The sequence below is a fragment of the Carassius carassius genome, chromosome 7, assembly GCF_963082965.1.
Source record: "Carassius carassius chromosome 7, fCarCar2.1, whole genome shotgun sequence".
NCBI lineage: Eukaryota > Metazoa > Chordata > Actinopteri > Cypriniformes > Cyprinidae > Carassius > Carassius carassius.
In genome coordinates this window covers 8,545,537-8,557,699 of record NC_081761.1, presented here as the reverse complement: position 1 = coordinate 8,557,699, position 12,163 = coordinate 8,545,537, and the positions used below count along the sequence as shown (strand labels likewise).

Here is a 12,163-nt window from a genome sequence, read left to right as displayed (position 1 = left end):
GCTTTCTGAAACTGCCCTGATGGGGAAGGCAAAAGAAACGTGAAGACGAAGGAAACTTAATGAGGAAAGAAAAAGAGGAATTTGTGCGCTCCATCGGGAGGAAGAGCTTAAGTATTTTCTGACGGCATGCCTGTCTCTCCGACATCAAACGATTTGTTTTATCCGTTCCATATTCTGCTCCTCAAACCGCCGGCCACATGCTGCTTTGATGATGAAACGCAGAGGACACTGATACAACGGATCGGTGTGTGTACATGCGTTTGTGTGTGTGTCTGTCTGATCTGGGATGTTCAAGTGTGTAGATGCAATAACAAAGTTCACGGTGCCAGACAAAGGCTGCCATCATTGCCACAGCAACACCTGTGCTGCTTAGAGAGAGAACGAGCAGTGGAAGGAGGTGGGAGAGAGAGCAACAGATTGAGTGAAAGTGAGAGAGTCACCGACAGATTTGTTTCTTCTCCTGCCAACTCTCTCTCCCTCCAGCAAACTCGTTCAATACAAAAGACGAGTGGGGGAAAAATGCTCAAAACAATATGAGGGAAAAAAAGCACGAGGGAGGGGGCGGAAAAGCAAGGAAATGTGCTAAAAGCCTCTCCTGGGTCAGCAGGATACAGCCTAAAAATAAACAAATAGCAATTTATTGGCCTAGCAATACGGGAGACTTGTCGCTCAGTCTTCGAGCACTGCCTCAAATGGCCTTTAAGGACCAGGAAAGAAGCAAGCGTGAAACGGTGGCATGCCGAGTCAACAGAGGCAGCTCTTCGGCTGGGGATGTTGGTCCGTAAAAAGTGGAAAGGAGACAAAAAGAGGTGAAACACCTGTTTTTGGGACAGATTGTGTCTGTTGAGAACATTCAGTGTTATAGGTATGTCTGCGCACCATCTGCTGTAAGCGGCGATCAAACACATTCGAAGACTTGTACACCTAATTATACATATTTAACACTTACGCCATATTGTCTTCGAGTCTGTCCTTTGGGAGTAAAAAAAAAAAAAGGTTTTATTCAGAGGCTTCAGGTGCATACACACCCGCATTCAGATGATACAAAGAGAGAAGTAGTAAATATAACACTGTTTTAGCCTGACGCATCGTGATTAAGAGATAAAGTCTTTTTCAAGGAAACTCAGTTCACTTGGCAGCCATATTTGCAATGCCTCTGGGCAGCTTTTTTTGGGCATCCAAGACCAAGTCCTATCTACTTGAATGGGGAAATCATGCAATCTGAAAAACTGCTTGCCACATTAATATTTAAAATCTGACATTGACCATCCATAAATATTGTTTCTTACTCTCAAGAGCATAAAAACAATAATATTTCATGTGGGTCCTGCCAGTGCACCTGGTGATAAGGAAAATATTTTGTGTTAATCAGAGTTTTGTACTGACTAGTTGGCATACATACATTTTGTCAGCTCCTGGATTTTTATTTCTGGTCGTCATGTAAGACACATGCAAATCTCATAGATAGAAATGCTTTTCAGGTTTTTTCATCATGTATTACATGACAAATTCCACAAGTAAAACTATGAAAGGCATGATGTATTGTGAACCATTATGCAAGTGATGTAAATGCATACATGTAGCTTATTTTTTCAAGATTGTACGTTAAATGAGTGTAAGAGAGCATGTAATAGAGAGAACTGTTCTGATTGGCTGTTGTGATTGATTTTTTTGTCATGTCATTCCTCCTTTTCACATTTGGTGTGGAAAGACATATTGCTTGTCACTGGATTTGTGTCATGTCATGGCTGGTTAGGACACTTTGCTAATTTAATCACTTGCTGTTCTTCTAAAACACTTTTTAGAATTTTTTATTTATTTTTTTACTTATGTCACAGTGGCCAGTTGTGCTACTGAATGATGTTAATCATTAATTAAATAACTTTTATGCACCGTTATGCAAATCTGAGACTTAGGACTCTTGACTCCAAACTCTTTTATGTCATTGTCATCTTATAGTGACCACACAAGTGGTTACAGTGCCACTTATTGGACAAAATTAATGGACAGTTATGCTGTATTATGATTGTGTGAATTGTATGCAGTTTGACAGTTACATTACAATTGTGATTGCCACATTTTTAACCATCTTTGCCTAAAATCATACAAAACTAATTTTTGCTGTTGATATGCTTATTTATTACCAATAAATACAAATATTACCAAACCCCCACCATTACTAATCAGTGGTTAACCCTTAACCAACAATCTGTGGTCATGTGGTTTTAGTTGTCAAGGCTTGTTAATGATTAATAGCATGACATACAAAACTTTATTGTTGTTATATTGCACAATTAGCTTAAGACATTGTCAGCTTTTGTGGATAAATTAGTCCCACAAGACAATCGTGTTAGCTAAATACAGCATATCTCTCTTAACAGATTGAGAGGACCTCTTGCAAGCACAACCTGTGAGCCATTTTTTGAGGAGGTGACCTTACCAACGATATTGTGTCATATCAATGTCACAACTCTCCCCATTCCTGGTCATGGCAGTCTATTGCAGTTGAATAAGAAGCATTTGTTTGGTATGGAATCATATTCCGGACTTTATTCAAAAGGAATTGCAAATTGTATTTGCAATTGTGTTTTTAATTCGTGGACGCATAAAATGTGACATAATCCAAACGCAAATGCAAATCGCGCATTACCGTTTGCATTTTCGTTTAAGCGAACGCACAGTGTCTGCCAAATTTAAAATGGAAATGCAAAGTCCATTTGTAATTGTGTTTCCCATATCTTACGAGCTATGAGTCTGTCATATTTAAATAGCAATGTTAATTACCACATTTGCCTTTTCACTTTCTCTGCACTGTGCATGTAAACTGCCAAAACTCAAATGGAATCGCAATTCCTTTAGCATTTGAATTTCCAACGTCTACACTGAAACCTGTCAATCAAGTGACAGGGGTGGGGCCATTTTATTGGGCGTGTTTGCATTGGGAAGTGACGTCACTCACAGTCGACGGTAATAAAAGAGGCAATTGCCATAATATTTAGTTTCATTTGTAATGACTGTATATATACACATTTCCCTGAATTAAGTACATTTCTGCTGCTATTATTATGTTTAAATGAAAAATGAAAGGAGGCAGTGGTATTTCATATCCTTTTTTGTTTTATTGTAAATATACAGTGAGGAAAATTGCAGAAAGCAAGGCGAGCTGACTGAAGTTATCAAGTACGCTGCTGTTTGCAGAATTACCGGACCTGCGTCCTCGCAGACATCACACTCCCGAGTCGGATGCACAAAGTCTGAACTACCGAGGATGCAAGTCCGAAATCAGCGTACTTTGTATTGAGAAATGCACGCAGACCTACTTCACCAGTCTATTTGCCTAATCTTCCCGGTGTTATGGTTTAACTGGTTACCGTGTTATCTGGTGACCAACTTCCTGGTTCAGGTCTTTGCTGCAGATGTGCTGGAACGACGGCAGCAGACTCGGCGATTATGAAAGCACAAACTGTCGCGATATTAAGTGTTTAATAAACGCAGACTTGCTCATTGCATGATTCAGATATTGTTGTAAATATTATATGTTATTAGTATGATCGCCCGTTTCGCGGCTGAAGTAAGTAGGATAAACAAAAAAATAAAGTACAACTGTGTTGGAGCGGGTTTCAAACACGTGCTAAAAGACAGCGCGCCCTCGCTGCGTGACGAGAGTCACTAACCACCGACAGGACTCTCGGCGGCACATCATGCAGCTGCTGAATCAAGGAAATGTGACCATGTTAACTTGTGACCTGTGTTTACCTATTATGAAAATAAACCATAGCAGACCACTGACTACATTTTATGGTTCATGATGTTAAAGAGCATTTCATAACGTCTCAGACAACTGTACATTTGTGGCTACTGTGGTTTAATTATAAACACTATCGTTAACTCATATTTACCATTGTAAAACATGGTACATTTTAGTATGATCGAAGATATAAAAATTCTTCCAGAACAGACTTGTATATGTGCATTCCCAGAAGAGATGAGAAATGGATTCGTGTTCAGCACCACAAAAAGAACATAAAGTGTCAATATCAGGAAACATCTTTTTTTAAGTAAAGCTTCACAGGATAGAAAAGATGAAGTAATTTTTAAGACACATGCTTAACCTTATTGTTTATTAAGTATTTAGATGACAAAGTCCACACTAATTAATTAATAATTATTTATTACCATCGACTGTGAGTGACGTCACTTCCCAATGCAAACACGCCCAATAAAATGGCCCCACCCGTCACTTGATTGACAGGTTTCCATGTAGACGTTGGAAATTCAAATGCAAAAGGAATTGCGATTCCATTTGAGTTTTGGCAGTTTACATGCACAGTGCAGAGAGAGTGAAAAGGCAAATGTGGTAAGTAATATTGCTCTTTAAATATGACAGGCTCATAGCTCGTAAGATATGGGAAACACAATTGCAAACGGACTTTGCATTTCCATTTTAAATTTGGCAGACACTGTGCGTTCGCTTAAACGAAAATGCAAACGGTAATGCACGATTTGCATTTGCGTTTGGATTGTCACATTTTATGAGTTCACAAATTGAAAACGCAATTGCAAATACAATTTGCAATTCCTTTTGAATAATGTCATAGTTTTTCCATAGTTCCATAGTTTGGTTCTTCCCAAAGCATTGTCACCCCACCTCTCCCTGGGACCACTCTTAAATTCTGTGAACAAATTATCCTTGCGTGTGCAGATTGAAACGCTGACAGTCGAGCCATCTTTCAGCCTTCCCGACCCCTTTAAATGTAATCTCCACTGCCGGTGAGCCAGTCAAACTCCATGACTGATGCGCTGTCAGGAGAGGGAGCAGCTGCTAGGCCGGAAAGCAGTCCGGCTACATATTTCTTGCCTGGACACATCATGCATTTCTTCTTACAGCACGTGATGCAGCGCGTGTGCTGAAGTGTCAGTGCGACGACCATCATAAATGCACCATGCCAGTTTTTGATTGATTTATAAGCCGATTGTGGCACTAGTTATAGGTTAGAAGAGAGAGGAATTCTCGCTGCCTTTGACACTAAAATAGTACAAATAATGTTTCATTTGCCACCTTGTTGCCATAAAAATCCCTGTGTTCTTGATGGAGAGTGTGGGTGTGTCATTTCTGTGTTTTATGGTTTTTAAGAGCGAGTCATTTTAAGATCTGCCGGGTGTGTTAGACTTTGAAGATACGAGTGATAAGGAAAAGAGCACTCTACATGTGAAGTTTGCTGTTAGCATTGTGCGACTGGGAAACGTAAAAAGATTATCATAGCGTTATCTGTCAGTACTTTCCAACATCAGTCATTGCTGTAAGATTTTCCTCAAATTTCAGTACAAAGACCTCACACGAAGGATCCTTCTGGCTTTTCACATCTCACAAGTGTTCTTTAAGGTTATAAACCTTTAACATTTTCTTGCCAGTTTTTTTTTTTTTTTTTAGAAGTGAAATACCTTAATTTACCTTTTTTCTTGTAGTTAATGTTGGGGGGGGGGGGGGGGTGAGAATCTCTGTAAGTGGAACACTTACCCGTTATTTCTTTGTGAGGAGTCCCGTCTTCCATATGAATGAGCTTGCCTTCGTTTGCCACCTGAGCATCTGCTCTAGACACTCAGGCCTGCTGAATTAATCAACCTTTAGTTCTCCTGAGTGAATGCGCTCGGGTGTGTGTGTGAGTGAAAGGGAATGCAAATGTCTCCTATTATTCACAGCTTTGTGAGACGACTGCGTTTGCAGCAATGTTAATTATTGAAGGACTTCAGAGATAGAGTCTTGGATGGAAGTGGGAGTAGAGGAGGGAAACTGAGTTCTTTCATAATGAATTGAAATGTATTTAGGGTCATCAGTGATAGAAGTGGAAGCTTGCAATTTGCATGAGGTCAAAAAGGCTTTTTTATTTCTTTTAACATTATACAAAATGCTTGTTGATCAAGCAGTTACATTTCCAGGCCTTGATACTCGAGACAGATTGCAGGGGAGTGAGTTAGAAACGAGTTTTCAATCTTTCGTCACTTCGAAAATGGACCTTTCTGATTTCTGCACTCCAAAGAGAAATAAATAAACTGATCTGTGGTGATGCTGATTATGGATTGATCAAACATATGAGGCAGACTGGTGTATCTCTCTCTCCTACTTCAGACATGAGGAGTTAATGTGTGTGATCAGATTGAAGTGTCATCCGGTTCTGTCACAGAATGTAGAAATGCTATCTATGGCTCTTTAATCAGAAAGCTCTTGGACTTATGATCATGTGCTGTTACCATGGTTGAAGGCTAGTGTAACATGCTCATTAAACTACATACAGCTTTTTATAAAGCAACTCAAAACACAGCCAGCTGGTTGGACAGTGATGCAATGGGGTTGTTTCAATGAGAACTGATTCCGCTTAAGGCCTTTTAGTGACTAGACCATGTTGTTTGAAGCAAAGAGGAAATGCAGACATATGTTCACAGACCCAGTGTTTGAATCCAGTTTAAATAACTCTATCAGTGTTTTTGATATAATGCTGGAGCTAATAAAACATAAGTCTGTTAATCAAACTATTCGCTTTGGCGACACGCAAATTTCTATTTTAGAAATGGTTTCTATTTCTGCAATGTCGCGGCTGGAACAACACCTTACAAACTATATGATAGTGATAATCTCAGATGATTATTTGCTTTATTAAAATTTAAATGTGTCTAATATGAGTGTAAATATAATTTTGTTTGACATTTAGGCTATAACCTGAAAGCAACAGATAGTTAGATCTTGAAAATAAATTAATGGGGATGATTAGGAGGCCACGATGGTCAGAGGCCAAGGTTACACCCCTACTCTTTTCGAAGGGCATCCTGGGATTTTTAATGACCACAGAGAGTCAGGACTTCGGTTTAACGTCTTATTTAATTAGGTTTAAAAGGTTTAATATTTATGAATTAGATTATAAATGTATCCATTTCGTAGCAATTGCAGAGTGCTCCCAGCCATCGGTTTACTGTTCACTTCCACTCACTATACATAGTATCACAGATTATAATGGGCTCTATATTGTCTTTTGTCGTGTCGGGTCGTGCCACACCGTTCATGTCCGATGAAGACACGGAAGCAGCGCGTCAGCACAGCGGGCTTTTCCAGGGGATGAACCCACGAGAATGGAGGGTTCCGGAGAGCATGTGCACTGTGTTGGTGCACCTTACGAGAGAATAAGACCAGCAAGCAAGGTAAAAATATGTATACGTTTGTTTGTGTGTTTTTGTCAGATTTTTTTATTTTATTCAAAACGGCTGTAACAAACTCTACTATGGTAAACTACACTATATTGTTTCAAATTTATTTTGTCAGCTTACTGAATTAACCAAATTAAAATGATTTTTAATGGGGCATGCTTATCTTATATTAACATTTAACATAACTAATGTCAAATTTTGTTCAGGTGTTAGTTAATGTTGTCCAGTAGCCTATTGAGAAAAAAAAAGTTAGTTTTTAATGCCTAGTTTTATTGCTAGCTGGCTTTCTAGTTTTAGAATTAGTTTGTTATAGTTTTTGATGGAATTTAAGTCACCCCGAGACTGATAATTCATGGAAAGAGAACAACTATGGTTTTGAGAGGTTTGTATATTCTGTATGGGCTTTGCCTTTTAAAAGTGTGCCATTTGTACTTCTTGTTTTTCAGGGAACACATTTCTGTCACTAACAAAGTGGATGGTGAACAAAGGTGGTGGCCAGGTTTTGGAGCAGCACCTGGGTTTTGCAGATGGCTATATATTTTTCCCAAATATGTTTCTGTTGCCTTAAGATTCTTTGTGAGGATAAATCCAGATTATAACAACATAATATACTCCAAAAGGTCATAAGACAGGAGAAATGGTGAAGATGCACTGTTTCAGCATTGGAAGACTATATTTTTAAGTGTTATATGTGTAATGTTTTAAATAAAGAATTTGAAATATTGTAATTATTGTGTCTGTTTAATTGAATGCCAGTAGTACATATGTAGGATAAAAATAAATTGAATTATATATAAAAAATATATATAAAATCAAATGAAATCTATATTAAAATGAATTACAGTAGTATACTGATGAATTAGATTTTTTACTGTAAGCTACTGTTAAACAGTACAGTTTGCTACTGTAAAACAAATACAGTTCGCTACTGTAACTTACTGGCAACAGCACTTTTCTCCTAAATTGTGGTGGAGAGTCCATCAATTTGTGTGGCTTCTTTGCTACTTTAGGGTCTGGGTAACTTGAATGAATTTCCAAGTTTACCAAGACATTTTGCTGGAAAGTGGAAGGTCATATGTCTGCCAGATGAAGCTCAACTGAATTGTATTTACTCTTGTGTTACAACCTAAAGCACAGGAGTAAATCAACATCAGAACAAAATGTGCCACCTTGAGTGGCCCAATCAGAGTCCTGACCTCAACTCGATTGAGGTACTTTCACATGACCTCAAGAAAATGATTCAGACCAAAAATTCCACTAATACTGCTGAACTGAAACAGTTTTGTGAAGAGGAATGGTGAAAACTTTTCTCTGACCATTTTCTGATTCACAATTACAGACAATATTTGGTGGAGGTTATTGCTGAGAAAGGAGGTGTCAATCAGTTATGGAATTCACATACTCTTCCACTCAGCACTGTGAAAGTTTGCATTGTGTCTTTAATTAAGACATGAAAACATATCCTTGTTTGTGCTTATTTATCTAAGAAACATGGATGTCTGTTTCTGTCCAGATAAAGACTAGAGCCCGACCGATATGGATTTTTGGGGGCCGATGCCGATATTAACTCGAAAAGAGCCGATTTATAAGCCGATATTTTGATTTTAAAAATAATCTGGATATTAGACCCATTTCCTATAAACTGCACTTACACAACATTCAATAGCAAAATATCTGCCTGTTCTATGTATGTGGGCTGTATAAACCATTTTCCAGAATGGATTATGTTAAAAAAAGCCTTAGATTACAGTCTCAATGACTAAACAATTGCACATCAAAAGTATATATTTTTTAATGATGAAAAAACTGTCTGGTTTTAAACATTTAACACTTTTACTTTCTTCCAGTTGAAGCTGGTTTTAACAGTCTGTGTGTGTACTGTAAATAAATTATAATACTAAAGTTAAAGTATTTGAAGAAATAGTCCCACACTTTGCTGCTACAGCATTCACCTTTTTCAGCCATCTGTAGGCAGAAAGAGAGACAGAGAAAGAATAAGCATGTGTATTAATAATATCACCATGTATCATTACTCATGTCATCATTAGAATTATAATAATAATAAACTGGGATCTCCTACAAAGGCAAAAATGAGAAATATATATATATTTTATTTGTCAAGCAATAGGTATTACCTACTTATATTTAACAATATTATTTCAACATTTTTCTGTTATGTCTGTAAAGCTGCTTTGAAACAATGTGTAAAAAAAAAAAAAAAAAAAGCGCTTTTTCAGCTCACATTTATTTACATGTCCCCTCTGGTTTAATCATTTCTGACGCACCTACTGTAGTTACTGTAACTACACTATATTTGCTCTCACAGACACATTCACAACAGACCCGTATATCTTCTCCTCTTCTCTTTGTGCAGTCTGAATCAAAACATCGTCTTGCCTACTATTACCGGAAGATTACGGAATCAATTCAAACACACCGCTGTCAATTTTGAGAAGAACCACCTTCAAACAAGTTAATAGCAAGCATTTAAGGGGCCTACTAAAAAAGGAAGCTATATTAGCGTTAGAGTAACGTAACCAGCCTGAATTCACCAAATTGTTCTCTGGACCTGAGGGTAGCCTCTTCTTCCTTGCTTCTCTCTTAATTCTCATCAGCAGGACTAGCGCTATCGCTCGCTTCTTACAACGGGACAGATACATGTTTGCTGCTGACCGAAAAGGAGGAACAACAGAATATGAAAGAGCTCCTGCTAAACGTTTTTAAAACTCCGCCTACGCCATAGCACAGCGCAAATCGCATTGTATCAGAAGGGCAACGCTGAGCCCAGCGGCAAGCGCCGTGCATACCGCGTCCTGTGTGAAAGGCCCAATTACGCGGTCATTATGTGGGAAACACACCGCAATAGAATAAGAATAAGTTAAACGCTAACGTTATAGTTTGACCTCCTATTAACGTTCGCGCTCTTCCACTGATAAACATGGTATTAGCTTTGTGGCTAATCTAATTTAGCAATGCATTAGCGGCTGTAAGTGATGTTACAGAATATTTAGAAGTGATGATAGGACCGTTAGCTAAAACTACCACACAGTTTTTATATACAGGGTATGAATTAAATCTACAATCATTTCACATGACGAACGACAGACTCACCGTCAAAACAGTAAGTTACATCTCCTTGGCTTGGCTGATCGTTTTCTTCTGTAGTGGATTTCTGGCGCTGTTGTTAACTCTGGAGCTGCAGAGCTCCCTCTGGTGGGCACACTATGCAACACTCATAACATGAGTGAAGCATGAGACTCTGTTTCTCATGTTTCATCGGCCGTTATAAATGCCGATGCCGATTTAAATGCAATTACCTTATATCGGCCGATAATATCGGCCGGCCGATATATCGGTCGGGCTCTAAAAGACATTGCATACTTCTTCCTCTAAGTGTTTCTTTGACTAGTTCTGATTTGAAAGTTTCAAACTAGGGTAAGGAATATAAATGCATACCAATGCCTGGCATTCATCAGAGCTCCTCTTGACCTTTCATTGGTCATAATCAGGTGTCCGTTAATCCCCTTCTAAAAGCCAAAGGCCCATAGACTCTCTCCACACAGTGAATTAGCATAAACCAGGCCTCTCCAATCTTGTCTAAAACAGGACATTCTTACAAGCATTTAAATGTTAATTAAGACTAATCAGCATACGCTTAATCCGCTCCAATCTCACAGAGCTGAACTTTTGACAGACAAGAGAGCTTCGGCCAATGAATAGTGAATTTTAATGCTGCGTGAGGGCTGGCCGATTGTGGGTTCAGAAGTCAAGTGCTTCCTGTCATCTTCTGCGCATTTAACCTTTCACATTAACATAGTCTTTCACCCGAAAATTTCTCCCTTTAGACAGAGGCCTCTAGTGCTAATCCTTCACGTCCCTGAAGGACGAGGACTCTTTTGTCTGTCCATTTCCACCTGTCCCCAGTGTACCAAGGTCCCAAGGAGCACACTTCACTGGAGGTCTTGTTTCATTTTACAAGTGCCTTGAAATTACTTTAAAAGATCCTTGAGAACCAGTGAAATGATGACTAATCCTTACAATAAGCAGTTTGGGAAGCCTTTTGTCTTTGTGTTCAAAATTTATCGTTGGCCAGCACAATTAGATTTTCTTCCTGAAGATTACATTTGCTCTCACAATCAGTTTATAATCTACAGTACATGACCTTGCATTTTCCACAGCCTTCAATAATTCATGTATTGTAAAGACAACGCTAAAGCAATTGTAGTGTTAAACTGTTTGACCTATGCCTGACAGCTCTTTTATAAGCACCGCGGCCAGATATTGTCCCCCAGTGCAATGTGTCTCTCACTCATCACTCTATGACCTTGTGTTAACCAGTATCCCACCATAACCTTATGGATCTTTGATTGATTTTCCAATCAGAACTATTTCTCGGTTTTACAATGCTGACATTTATTAGCTATTTAACGAGAGTTTAATGTCAGTAAACTTGACACAGCTGTATTGAGTATGAATTAATGAGAGCAGCTCTGCAATGAGACTGGAGAAGTTGGAATCAGATGGAATCAGCAGGTCATTCATACTCAGTGGTTTTATATCGATGTCAGTCTGTTTGCTGCCAATTTGAAATAGATCGATCCACTGGGCTCAAGACCCTTGAAGATTTAGGCTATAGTATTGCTTGATTATGCCAATGGAGTGGTTTTGGCACCAGCATTCATGCCAATAGCATATAATCTATGGGTCTCTGTGAAAGCGTTGGAGCGTGGACCACAGAGACTACAATTTCTAGTTTGATTTAGAACGCTGCTATTCAAACCTTGCACTGGAGGGTGTTTGCACTGTTTGTGTGTGGAGTAAGAAAAAAGGAATTTATCTCATTCCTTTTTCCTCCCACATACAGTATCAACAACATGCTGCAAGAGAAAAGAGTACAAAACTCTTATCGACAGCACATGTCCATTTTACTGACGATGTCTGTGTAGACTGCAGTTGACTCTTCTAA

General features: G+C 38.7%; 1 long non-coding RNA gene across 1 annotated transcript in view; it reads left to right on the top strand.

Moving 5' to 3' along the window:
• The window catches only part of LOC132143030 (uncharacterized), a 59,098-nt gene extending 51,173 nt beyond the window's left edge, over window positions 1-7,925 (top strand). Inside the window, exons 4-5 of the long non-coding RNA XR_009434157.1 lie at window positions 7,068-7,191; window positions 7,644-7,925. This is a non-coding gene — a long non-coding RNA (uncharacterized LOC132143030). The remainder of the gene's footprint in view (window positions 1-7,067; window positions 7,192-7,643) is intronic.
• The last annotated feature ends 4,238 nt before the right edge of the window (window positions 7,926-12,163 follow it).